Source organism: Pseudophryne corroboree, chromosome 3 (genome assembly GCF_028390025.1).
Source record: "Pseudophryne corroboree isolate aPseCor3 chromosome 3, aPseCor3.hap2, whole genome shotgun sequence".
NCBI lineage: Eukaryota > Metazoa > Chordata > Amphibia > Anura > Myobatrachidae > Pseudophryne > Pseudophryne corroboree.
Genome location: NC_086446.1, coordinates 50,638,273 through 50,651,319, shown reverse-complemented (window position 1 = coordinate 50,651,319; position 13,047 = coordinate 50,638,273). Strand labels below are relative to the sequence as shown.

Here is a 13,047-nt window from a genome sequence, read left to right as displayed (position 1 = left end):
GGGTCCAAAGGAGCCAGTGCATTTTAAATTTCTTCAACTGGGTGTGCTGGCTCCTCCCCTCTATGCCCCCTCCCACAGTCAGTTTAGGAAAAAGTGCCCTCAGGAGAAGATGCACATCTCCGAGTTTGGGCAACAGCATACTTGCACCGTGGGAGGTAGGGGGGGGGGGGGGTCACCGGCCTTACGAGGTGCAGAGCCGCTTCCCCGCTGCAGAATGTGTTCAAGTTCAAAGTGGAATCCCTGCGAGCAGTGATTGCGGGCCTGGAAGAACAGGAATTCATGGTCTCCTTGGATATCAAGGACACCTACCTCCATATTTCGATTTGGCCCCCTCATCAGGCGTACCTGCGGTTTGCCCTGCTGGACAATCACTTTCAATTCCAGGCACTGCCCTTCGGCCTGTCCACAGCCCCGAGGGTATTCACGAAGGTGATGGCGGAGATTATGTTCCAGCTCCGGGTCCAGGTGGACAATGTTGTCCCTTACCTGAACGATCTTCTGATAAAAGCAAGATCCAGGGATCTTTTATTGCTCCATGTCGACTGCACTATCCACCTTCTGTCACACCATGGGTGGATCCTCAACTTACAGAAGTCCCATCTGGAGCCAACTCAGAGGCTCCTGTTCCTGGGCATGTTGCTGGATACTGTGGCCCAGAAGGTGTTCCTACCAGAGGACAAGGGCGAGAACACTTCAGGAGATGGTATGCATGGTGCTTCGACCTACTCGAGTGTCCATCCATCTTTGCATAAGATTATTGGGAAAGATGGTTGCCTCGTACGAGGCGATCCAGTATTGGAGGTTCCGAGACAGAAAATTTGAACTGGATCTCCTAAGCAAGTGGTCCTGATCACATCTACAGATGCACCAGATGATTCAGCTGTCACCGCAGGCCAGGATTTCCCTCCTGTGGTGGCTACAGTCCTCCAATCTTCTGGAAGGCCGGAGTTTTGGGATTCAGGATTGGACCCTCATGATGGATGCAAGTCTAAGGGGATGGGGAGCTGTCACTCAAGGAGCAAAGTTCCAGGGCAGGTGGTCAGCCCACGAAAGCTCTTCTGGGCATGTCTGCTCTTGAACCAGGGACCCTCGGGCGAGGGCAGTGGATGCATTGGCATCGCCTTGGCCTTACCTGCTGGTCTGTCTGTTTCCTCCGATTCCATTGCTCCCAAGTGTGCTAAAACGAATCAGGAATCCAAGAATCCAGGCAATTCTGATTGCCCCGGATTGGCCTCGGAGAGCGTGTACGTGGATCTTCTGGACATGTCCGTCAAAGACCCTTGGCCTCTGCCACTAAGAAGCGATCTTCTTCAACAAGGACCGTTCGTCCACCCAGACTTACAGCAACTTCGTTTGACGGCATGCAGCTTGAGCGGAACATCCTAGGTCACAAGGGCCTTTCCAAAAAGGTTATTGCTACCATGGTTCAGGCAAGAAAACCGTTGACATCAAAACACTATCATCATATCTGGAGGAGATATTTCTCTTTGTGTGAGGAGGGCACGTATCCGCCTGCTGAGTTTCACTTGGGACGTTTCTTACGTGTTCTGCAGGCTGGTGTGGATACAGGCTTACGTCTGGGTTCCATTAAGGTCAAGATTTCAGCTCTCTCCATTTTCTTCTAGAAGAAATTGGCAGTGTTGCCAGAAGTTCAGACTTTCTTGCAAGGGGTACTCCACATGCAACCTCCTTTTGTGCCGCCTAAGGCACTTTGGGATCTGAATGTTGTGTTGGATTTTCTACAGTCCTCCTGGTTTGAACCTCTGATGACGGTAGAAGACAAGTTCCTCACGTGGAAAACGGTGATGTTACTGGCCCTGGCTTCTGCTCGACGTGTCTCAGAATTGGGGGCCTTGTCGTGTAAAAATCCATACTTGATCTTTCTTTTTCATCCACTAGGGGTCACTGGAGTACTCTTGGGATATGGACGGCTTCCGTAGGAAACAGCACTGAATATTTAAATTTAGAACACTCCACCCCTCCATATCCCCGAGTACCTCAGTGTTTTTTCTGTGCTCGAAGTAATAACAGCTCTGTGGCTGAGTCCACAATTACTTTGAATTATTTTATTTTTTTTTGGAATATTTTTCTATTTTATATACATCCCTTTCCCCCTTCCAAAAGGCAGGGTCAGGGATAGTGCAAGCTGCTGAAGCAGCAGTGGCGTGTCGGTCCTCACTGAATGAGCACCCTCACAGCCACACACACAGATCTCCTGCACACAGGCTGGCCGGCGCTTGTACAGAAGCCCCGTCGGAGCCTCATCACAAGCAGGAGTGCAGGTATGTGAACGGGGCGGTCAGCTCCCGCTGCCGCCCCGAGGTGTGGGGACATTGATTAAAGGCGCTGGGATCCCTCTACTGACGGCCGCCCGCCGCCGCTGCTCCGGCCGCCGCTTCTCCGAGCCCACCGCTGCTCCGGCCGCCGCTTCTCCGAGCCCCACCGCTGCTCCGGCCGCCGCTTCTCCGAGCCCCACCGCTGCTCCGGCCGCCGCTTCTCCGAGCCACCGCTGCTCTGCCCGCTAATCATAGCGCTCCCCGTCCCGCTTCCAGGTTCCCGCTGGCGGCTACCCGCTGCCCGGCCCGCACTGCATCCGCAACGGAGCAGACAGGGGGGCGCGGGGGGGGGGGGGGGGGAGTCATTACAGGAGGCTAATAACGGAATAGAAGGGAAAGCAGCAGCATCAGCAGTATGACAAGCTGTTTTATACTGGCAGGGATTTTTGCACAGGCTGTTTATAATATCAGTTAAGAATAGAAACTGCACTGTGATTATAAGTTAAGCATGGCAGCCATTTTAACCATGCTTCCTGTGTCTTCCTGCTGTGATTCCAGAACGTTCCAGTACTACATCTCTACTCCACCGGAGGCGCAGGGGTGTTAGTGGGAATTTGGGATCACATTTCATAGTACTGGCCACGTGTACTGCACTTGGCCAGATATATATTGAGACACCTTACTACTATTTTACTGAGTCGTGCAAGTGTCTGTTTTTTGTGTATTGTATTGTCTGTCGCCATAATGAGTAAGGCACCAGCAAAAACTAAAAAGCATAATTGCAAAGTCTGTAGCAGTGTGTTACCGGATGGATCTACCACATGTACAGTGTGTTTTGTGGATTCGGTTCAGAATACAATTTCTGCTCCAGTTTTACAGCCAATTTCCTCACCGAACCCTCCTTGGGAAATGCTAGCCAATGTACTGGCTGGGTTGCAATCAGAATTGGCCGCCGCTCGACAAGAGCGGGAAACGGCAAGATCTGAGTCTAGGGTGAGACCGCCAGAACTACCGGAGGCGTCTCAGCCTTGCGAAAGGTCCAAATCCATTTTGGGTAAACGTGATAAATTTCATATGTCTTATGATTTTCCAGTTTCTGCTATGTTGCATTCTGACGATTCCATGCCAGACCTCACGGAACAAGATGAGGGTGAGGAGGGCGAAGTGGAGTCAGCGAGTGAGGATTTTAACAGCTCCGGCATTGATAATCTCATCAGAGCGGTGCGTCAGTCTCTGAGGTTTACTGAAACTGAGGAGCCTCTCACAAATGATCAGGTCGTATTTACTAAACGACAAAGAACTCCAATAAGTTTTCCTGTCTCGGAATCAGATGTTGGTAGAAACACGACAGAATCCAGATAAACGGTTTTCTATACCTCGCAGATTTAAGTCTAGTTACCCGTTTCCAGACTCTGTAACATGTACATGGGAGAATCCACCAATAGTTGATTCGTCAGTGTCGAAGCTTACCAAGAAATTAACCATACCAGTGCCAGCGGCTACTACGCTTAAAGACCCTTCAGATCGCAAGATAGAAACTATGCTAAAGTCCATGTATGTAGCAGCAGGAGTGATGCTGAGACCTGGATTGGTTGGCATCTGGGTCACTAAGGCATAATATGGATTACAGAACTCAAATCTGCTTTACATGACGAAAACCTGATACTTCTTGCAAATCAAATGTGTGAGGCTGCAGAGTATCTCTGTAGAGCGTCTACTGACGTCTGTCAGCTCACTTCTCGTATTTCATCGTCGCTAGTTACGGCACGACGAGCACTCTGGCTGCGTGATTATCAAGCAGAGGCAGAGGTCAAACGAGGTATAGAGGCGTTGCCTTACGATGGCAAGAAGTTGTTTGGTCCTGAATTGGACGCATGGATTGCTGAGGCTACGGGAGGTAAGTCGGTTTTCTTACCATTGCCTCCACCGGTATCAAGAAGGAGGTACGCTGGACCTTCGTTCAAATCCTTTAGACCTCAGTCCTTTCGAGGACGTGGCAGAGGAACAGCCACGCCTGCTAGACGTGGTCGTGGACGTGGTTTCCAACAAACCAACACAAGTCGCCAGGACGCTAAGGTTACCGACAAACCAGTGGCATGACGGGCTACCAGCCCATCTCGGTTCTCTGATTGTGGGAGCACGCCTTCAGACGTTCCATTTGGCGTGGTTCCACACATCCGCGGATGGGTGGATTCGCAATTTAGTGTTAAAAGGTTACAAAATAGAGTTCGACTGTCTTCCGCCACTGCGGTTTTTCAAGACAGGATTGCCTCTGTCGGACGACAAGAGGGCGGTTCTGCAAATTGCCATTCAGTCCCTACTGGATTCAGCAGTTTTGATTCCGGTCCCTGTACATCAACAGGGTCAGGGTTATTATTCCAGTCTGTTTGTGGTACCGAAGCCGGACGGCTCAGTCAGACCAATATTGAACTTAAAGGGTCTCAATCAGTACGTAACTTACTACAGATTCAAGATGGAGTCTCTGCGTTCCGTGATTGCGGGTTTAGAGCCAAAGGAATTTATGATTGCGCTAGATCTCAAGGATGCGTACTTACACATTCCGATTTGGCAGCCTCATCAGAAATTCTTGCGGTTTGCAATACGCCAGAACCATTACCAGTTTCAGGCTCTACCGTTTGGCCTATCGTCAGCGCCTCGGGTATTCACCAAAGTGATGTCTGTGATGATAGCTCATCTCAGATCCCTGGGAGTGACAATAGTTCCGTATTTAGATGATCTGCTCATCAAAGCTCTGTCTCAACAGATGCTTCTCCAACATGCGCTGCTAACGTACAATGTACTTGTTCACCACGGTTGGATTGTCAACTTCAAGAAATCACATCTAATTCCGTCTCAACGCCTTCAATTCCTAGGTATGATTCTCGATACGGTCAATCAAAAAATTTACCTACCACAACAGAAAGTACAGATTCTACGCCATCTAGTACAATTAGTGCTCAAGCCACGCACAGTGTCTGTACACTTGTGCATTCGCCTCTTAGGCACAATGGTGGCAGCTTTCGAAGCGCTTCAGTTCGGAAGATTTCACTCGCGTCCATTTCAACTGAATGTGCTCGCCCAGTGGTCGGGCTCGCATCTGCAGATTCACCACAGGATGAAGTTTTCGCCAAGGGCAAGAGTGTCTCTGCTCTGGTGGCTCAAGGAACACAATTTAACCGCAGGGAGACTGTTCGGAGGCTGGAATTGGATAATTCTAACGACCGACGCCAGTCTCAGAGGTTGGGGAGCGGTAGTTCAAAATTGTCAGCTTCAGGGTCTCTGGGCGGATCACGAAAGATTGCTGTCTATAAATGTCCTGGAACTCAGCGCAATTTACAATGCGCTACGACAAGCAGTGCACATGCTTCGCTCTCAGACTGTCCAAGTGCAGTCGGACAATGCGACGGCGGTCGCATACATCAACAAACAAGGAGGAACGAGAAGCCGCATGGCAATGCGGGAAGTAGCTCGAATCCTCAATTGGGCGGAATACCACCAGGTGATATTGTCGGCCGTGTTCATTCCGGGAGTGGACAACTGGGAAGCGGATTATCTCAGTCGTCGGGATTTTCATCCAGGAGAATGGGCATTAAATCCAGAAGTGTTTCACATGTTGGTTCAGCGATGGGGTTATCCTCAGGTGGACCTGATGGCGTCTCGACACAATCACCAAACGCTCCAGTATGTGTCCAGAACAAGAGATCCAAAGGCAGTGGCGGTGGATGCTCTCACCGTTGCGTGGCCGTACAGCCTTGTGTATCTGTTTCCACCGTTTCCATTGCTCCCTCTGGTGCTAAAACGGATCAAAATAGAGTCTGTCACAGTCATACTAGTGGCGCCTCATTGGCCTCGGAGAGCTTGGTTCTCGGATCTCCGAGGACTACTCGCAGACGATCCTTGGCCGCTCCCACTACGTCCAGACCTGTTACAACAGGGTCCGTTCCTTTACCCCGATTTAGCGCGGCTGCGTTTGACGGGGTGGCTGTTGAGACCGCCCTCTTAAGAAGAGAGGGCATTCCAGAATCGGTTATACCAACCATGTTACGAGCTAGGAAGCCGGTTACGGCAGCTCATTATTACAGAATATGGCGTACCTATATAGGTTGGTGTGAAGCTCGGAAGTTTCCGACATCATCTTTCAAGTTATCCCGCCTTTTGTTATTTCTACAGACGGGTTTAGATGGAGGACTGCGTTTATCTACACTAAAGGTGCAGGTATCTGCTTTGTCAATTTACTTTCAAAGACGATTGGCTCTATTGCCGTCTATACACACTTTTTTCCAAGGTGTCCTCAGAGTTCAGCCTCCATTCATTCCACCTACAGCGCCATGGGACTTGAATCTGGTTTTAGATTTCTTACAGTCTTCATATTTTGAACCCTTACAGCAAGTGGATATAAATTTTCTCACTTGGAAAACAATTTTTCTTCTAGCCTTAGCTTCGGCAAGGCGTGTTTCAGATTTGGGTGCCTTGTCATGCAAGCCACCGTATTTGGTGTTTCATGATGACAGAGCGGAACTTCGGACGAATCCCGCGTTCTTACCAAAGGTAGTGTCATCTTTTCACATCAATCAACCAATAGTAGTTCCTGTGTTGACAGCACATTCTGGAACTTTGGATGTGGTACGCGCATTACGCGTTTATGTATCCCGAACGTCTTCAGTTCGTAAGACGGATACGTTGTTTGTTCTCTATGATGCTGCCAAGATGGGTTGGCCAGCGTCTAAACAAACCTTATCCAGATGGATAAAACTGACCATACGTCAGGCTTACCTTCATGCTAGGTTACAGCCGCCTACATCAGTAACCGCTCATTCCACACGTTCTGTGGGAACTTCATGGGCAGCTGGTCGGGGAGCTTCTACGACGCAGCTTTGCCGTGCGGCTACATGGTCTTCAGTGCACACGTTTGTGCGCTTTTACAAGTTTGATACGTTTGCGGCATCAGCATCTAGCTTTGGCCGCCTAGTGTTACAGGTGCCAAACAGCTCTCCCGCCCACGGGGGAAGCTTTGGTACGTCCCAAGAGTACTCCAGTGACCCCTAGTGGATGAAAAAGAAAATAGGATTTTGGTACTTACCAGGTAAATCCTTTTCTTTGAATCCATAGGGGGCACTGGACGCCCACCCAGAGCAGTTTTACCTGGTTTGTGGTAAGTTCAGAGGATCTTATGGTAACACACTCTCACCGACTGGTTCAAATTATCAAGTGCTGGTTATGGTGTCAACTGTTTAGTTGTCAGTAACGTTATGTGTCAACTTCGTTGTTGTCCGTTATGTTATATGTAATACTCCATTGTCAACCTCTCTATAGTTCCTGTTCGGCTCAGTAAAAAACACTGAGGTACTCGGGGATATGGAGGGGTGGAGTGTTCTAAATTTAAATATTCAGTGCTGTTTCCTACGGAAGCCGTCCATATCCCAAGAGTACTCCAGTGCCCCCTATGGATTCAAAGAAAAGGATTTACCTGGTAAGTACCAAAATCCTATTTTTACGAGGACAGGGCAGAGCTCCGGACTAGGCAGCAGTTCTGCCGAAGGTTGTCTCTGCTTTTCACTTGAAACAGCCTATTGTGGTTCCGTCCAGTTCTGACACTTCTGCTCGTCCGGAGGCATTGGATGCTGTGCAAGCCTTGAAAATCTATGTCAAGAGAACGACTTGGATCAGAAAGACTGATTCTTTGTTCATGCTCTATGATGCGCAGAAAAAGGGTTGTCCTGCTTCAAAACAGTCCATTGCTCGTTGACTTACGCTTACTATACAACAGGCCTATGTGTCGGCAGCCTTACCTGTTCCTAAGTCTCTGAAGGCCCACTCTACAAGATCAGTGAGTTCTTGCTGAGCGGCTGCCTGTGGAGTCTCTTCCGTACAACTATGCCGAGCTGCTACCTGGTCGGGGAAGAACACCTTTGTGAACTTCTACAAGTTTGATACCCTGGCAAAGGAGGATACCCAGTTTGGGCAGGCGGTGCTGCAGTAGTCTCCGCACGTTCCCGCCCATTCTGGAAGCTTTGGGACGTCCCCATCGTACTAGGGGCCTAATTCAGACCTGATCCCTCACTAGGGGTTTTTTGCACTACTGCGAGCAGATAGTCACCGCCCACAGGGGAGAGTATTTTTGCTTTACAAGTGTGCGAACACATGTGCAGCCGAGCGGTACAAAAAAGTTTTGTGCAGTTTCTGAGTTGCCCAGGACTTACTCAGCCGCTGCGATCACTTCAGCCTGTTCGTGTCCGGAATTGACGTCAGTCACCCGCACTGTAAACGCTTGGACACGCCTGCGTTTTTCCAACCACTCCCAGAAAACGGTCAGTTGCAACCCACAAACGCCTTCTTCCTATCAATCACCTTGCGAGCGGCTATGCGAATGAATATTTGTACAATCCATCACACAGCAACGATCCGCTTTGTACCCGTGCAACGCGCCTGCGCATTGCAGTGCATACTCATGTGCAGTTCTGACCTGGTCGCAGCGAAAAATCCTAGCGTGTGATCACGTCTGAATTACTCCCTAGATTCCCTAATTTCTCTTACGTCCTAAAGGATGCTGGGGTCCATATTAGTACCATGGGGTATAGACGGGTCCACCAGGAGCCATTGGCACTTTTAAGAGTTTAATAGTGTGGGCTGGCTTCTCCCTCTGCCCCTCCTACCAGACTCAGTTTAGAAAATGTACCCGGAGGAGCTAGGGGAGCTCTACAGAGCTTTCCTGGTAAAAGTTTTTCTTAGAGTTTATTTTTTTACAGGAGGCTGCTGGCAACAGCCTGCCTGCATCAAGGGACTGACGGGGGGAGCAGTGTCCGCCCTGCGGGGTCTTGAGCCGCTGACTGGACATTGAGCTCCAGAGGGGACAGATCACGCCCCGCCACAGGGGAACGCTCACCAGAGCAGCCAGCCGCCACCCCCTTACAGAGCTGAAAGTGGTGAGTGAGTCACTGTCCCCCCTTACAAGCGGGGGGTCAGCGTGAGGAGGACGGCTTAGGGGTAGGAGTCTAGTATTAACCGCGCTCCTGGACGGCTCAGCGGTACTGCGGTGAGGGGCGCCCTGGGCCAGCACCTGACCCTACACTGAGCAAAACAAGCCTGTCGGGGTCTGCGAATCCATGCCAGCACAAAATCCTCAGGCCAGTATAATCCACTAAGAGCGGGAAGACCGCGCCATTAAGGGGGCGGAGCTTCTCAGAGCGGACCCAGCAGCATTTAGTGCCATTTTCCTGCCTGCAGCTCACTGCCAGCGGATGAACAGTTCCCTCCAGAGCAACTCCAGCTATCTGTACGGTACCAGGGGATTGTAGAAGGGAGGGGAGTCTGTGTATAGACTGTGTCACCTATTAAGGTACACAGTCAGCGCTGGTTAGGGTCTCCCTATACCTCTAATAGCGCTGTGTGTGCGTTGGCTCCAATCTTTGTGTCTCTCTGCCATTCTTGGGGAGGGGAGGGGGACTCTTGTCTGCCCAGTACCCTGTGTGTTTGTGGGGTGTTTGGTGTGTATGTGACAACATGTCTAGGGACAATGTTTCATATGCTGCAGAGGATTTATCTTCCCAGGAAGACTCCATACCAAGTAATCAGGATTGCACGGTTGTAGCTCAGATCCCAGCAAGAGAGCCAGAATGGTTAGTCTCCCTGAGGGAGACTATTTCTCAGATTTCTGATAGGGTTGCTAGGACTGAGCATGCCACTCAGGTCCTGCAATCCTCTATAGTTGTATGGTCTGATACTGCTTCCTCGGAGTCCCCTGCAGTACATTCTCATAAACGTGCACTTGCCAAACTTATGCAGGATGACACGGACACCGATTCTGACATTGCAGACGGTGACGGGGATGTGTCAAGGGGGACGGGATCACTTGCTAAGGGGGTGCAGTTGATGATTGAAGCTGTAAGGGATGTGTTACACCTTACTGACACAGCTCCTGAGCAGGCAGAGGAGGCCTTTTTCACAGACAAAAAGCCCCCCCTCACCTTCCCGGCATCCAAAAAATGAAATGCTGTCTTTCTCCTTCATCCACTAGGGGCCACTGGAGTGCAGATACAATGGGGAAATAGTAGGCAGTAACTGGGAGCTGGCACTTTAAATTTATTACCATGTGACTAGCTCCTCCCCTACTATGTCCCCCCTCCAAGCCAGTCTTATTTTAGTTCCCGAGGGAGCTGGTCACTCTTGGGACTTCTGAAGATTTTTTATTTTCTTTCTTCATACTCACAGACTGGCAGCTCTGCCACTACCAGTCTGCACCGCGGGAGGCTGCCGGCGGGGTCCCATCGCAGCTGCGTGCGGCTCGGAATGGGCCCCGGCTGAAGGAGACACTGAGCTCTCCGGAGCTGGCCGGACACCGCTGCGTGCGGCGCGTGTCGGGGCCGCTCCGTCGGCAGAAGATTCCGGCAGCGCGGCAGCGGTAAGTATCAGTGGCCGGACACCGCTGCGTGCGGCGCGCGTCGGGGCCACTCCGTCGGCAGAGTCCGGACACCGCTGCGTGCGGCGCGTGTCGGGGCCACTCCATCATCTGCAAGCAGTGGTGAGTAAACACCCCCCCCCCCCTCCACATTGTTGGATAATTTAACTAGTACATTGCTAAGCCATGTTTAGTTTGCAGTGCCCACATATGCTATATGGAGAGAGGCTGTATTGTAGTGGACTAATGCTACAGATTCCTAGGCAGGCATCCTCAAATCCATGCCTGTTCAAATCCATGCCTGATCTCATACTAATTTGTAATACTTTTATTCACAGTCATACCCTGTCTGGAGTGGGTCAGGGTTAAGACTAGAGGCGCCTTTTTTAATTTAAAATCGGCGCCATTGAGGGGGGGCGGAGCTTCATCCCGCTCTGTAAAGCGGGCTCAGCGCTCCCCGGCCGCGGCACGCATTGCCGGCGGGGATATCGGGCACTCCCCGCTCCGGTTGATTTGCAGCGGGTAAGTTTAAATTAAGCACCATAATGGGGGGCGGAGCTAACTCCCGCTTTGTAGAGTGGGCTCAGCGGTTGGGTTTAAAATAGAGGGGGCGGCGTTATCTCCCGCTCTGTACAGCGGGCTCCCCGGCCACAGCACGCATTGCCGGCGGGGGATGCAGGGCGCACCCCGCTCCATCTGAACTAGCGGCGCTGACTCCCGCTCTGTACAGCGGGCTCAGCGCTCCCCGCTCTCCGGCCACAGCACGCATATTTACAAGTTCAAGTTGCTTTCGGGGGGCGGAGCTTAGTCCCACTTTGCTCAGCGGGCACCCCGGCCGCGGCTCACACTGCAATGCAGCGCTCTCGCATCTTTATAGAGAGCCATTAGGGTTAGTGGAACCTAGATTCAGTATCACAGCGCAGGGGTCCTGGGTTTGATTCCCACCCAGTGTGGAGTTTGTATGTACTTCCTCCCACGCCCCAAAAATAACGTACAAGGTCTCTGGTTAACAGCGACCTTACCTGCATAAGCCGAGCTGTTCAAACAGTATACATACATACATACATATATACATACATACACCGACACATATATACACACACACCTACAGTGAACCTGAGGTAGTTAAATACACTTTTGTATTTATAGATGGGTCATGTCACAGACATGCAGGGAGTACTGTAGAAGATGTCTGGCTACTCACATTAGAAGCTACATTTTTATTGGAAGCCAAAGTATGTATTTTTCCTCTCCAGGTTTCTAAAAGGAGGTTGCTAACCTCCAGGTTACATGACTCTGTGGATGAGAGGCCTCTCTTGGAGGAGGCGAGAGAGGTCCAGGATATTGATGACTGATACAGTATCTCAGGATATTGAGGTGCATTGTACAGCAGTTCATCTGGTGCTGCAGGTAACGGAGTCGGCCACTTCATGTACCGCGGAGTTCGGCGCAAATGAAGAAATGACAGCAACTTGTCCAGTTTCGGATGAGCTGGATATGCTCCGGTCGGCGGCCTGAAGACATCCGAATGCACAATTTCAGGTATCAAACAATGTTTGTTTTCCTATCCTTTCCCCGCAGATAGCAGGAAACGATATCGGACCTCTCCAAGGGTATACCCCTCGATGTATCGCCGGTCCAAGCTGCTGTTTCCTGGGGCAACCTTGCTAAGGGAGCCATCTGAGAGAAATATGCGGCAGCAGGGATTCTACCTTGTCCGGAGCAGGTAGGTTGTGGAACAATTGTCCTCTAGGTTACCGGATGGTTTGCATCAGGATCAGCTGATACCTTGGGCAGGTCAGAGTCTCGTTTCTTCTTTATATTCTTTTGAGGCCTCCAAGGACGTCTGTATACTCGGAGCCTGAATTTCCGCTTGGGGTGTCTTAACCCGACGACCTTTGGGGAGGCGACAGTGACAGGTGGATATTGAATCCTAATGGGCAGCAGGTTCATTACGGGCCTGGTCGGGAAGGTTCTTCCTGCCTGGATGTCTCAGGCCATTGGGGGTAAGTCCACTTTTCTTTCCCCTACTGCTGCTCCAGCTCCAAGACGGACCTATACCGGTCTTGCCTTTAGATCTTTCCGTGCCCTTTCCAGGTTTCGAATCCATGACAGGGGCTTTATCTCCGTCACCAAGGGATCTCAGAGTAAGAGGCAGAGGTTCAGCATCCTCGGCCAGTCTGATTGTAGGTCCTCCAACACAACCACCGCAGGTCAGACCTCCCTCCCACCTTGGAGATCCCAGGGTGGGCACATGTCTGTGGTTTTTCTGGGAGGCCTGGGTACGCTTGGGCTAGGTTTCTCATCACAGGCGATTACACACTCGATTTCGGAGTCCCATCGCCTCAGGGGTCCCTCACCACGGGTCTGCCGGTT

At 51.0% G+C, this 13,047-nt stretch overlaps 1 protein-coding gene across 3 annotated transcripts in view; it reads left to right on the top strand.

Moving 5' to 3' along the window:
• Positions 1 to 13,047, top strand: part of LOC135057475 (nucleolar RNA helicase 2-like) — a 198,162-nt gene that overhangs the window by 115,278 nt on the left and 69,837 nt on the right. The window lies entirely within an intron of this gene.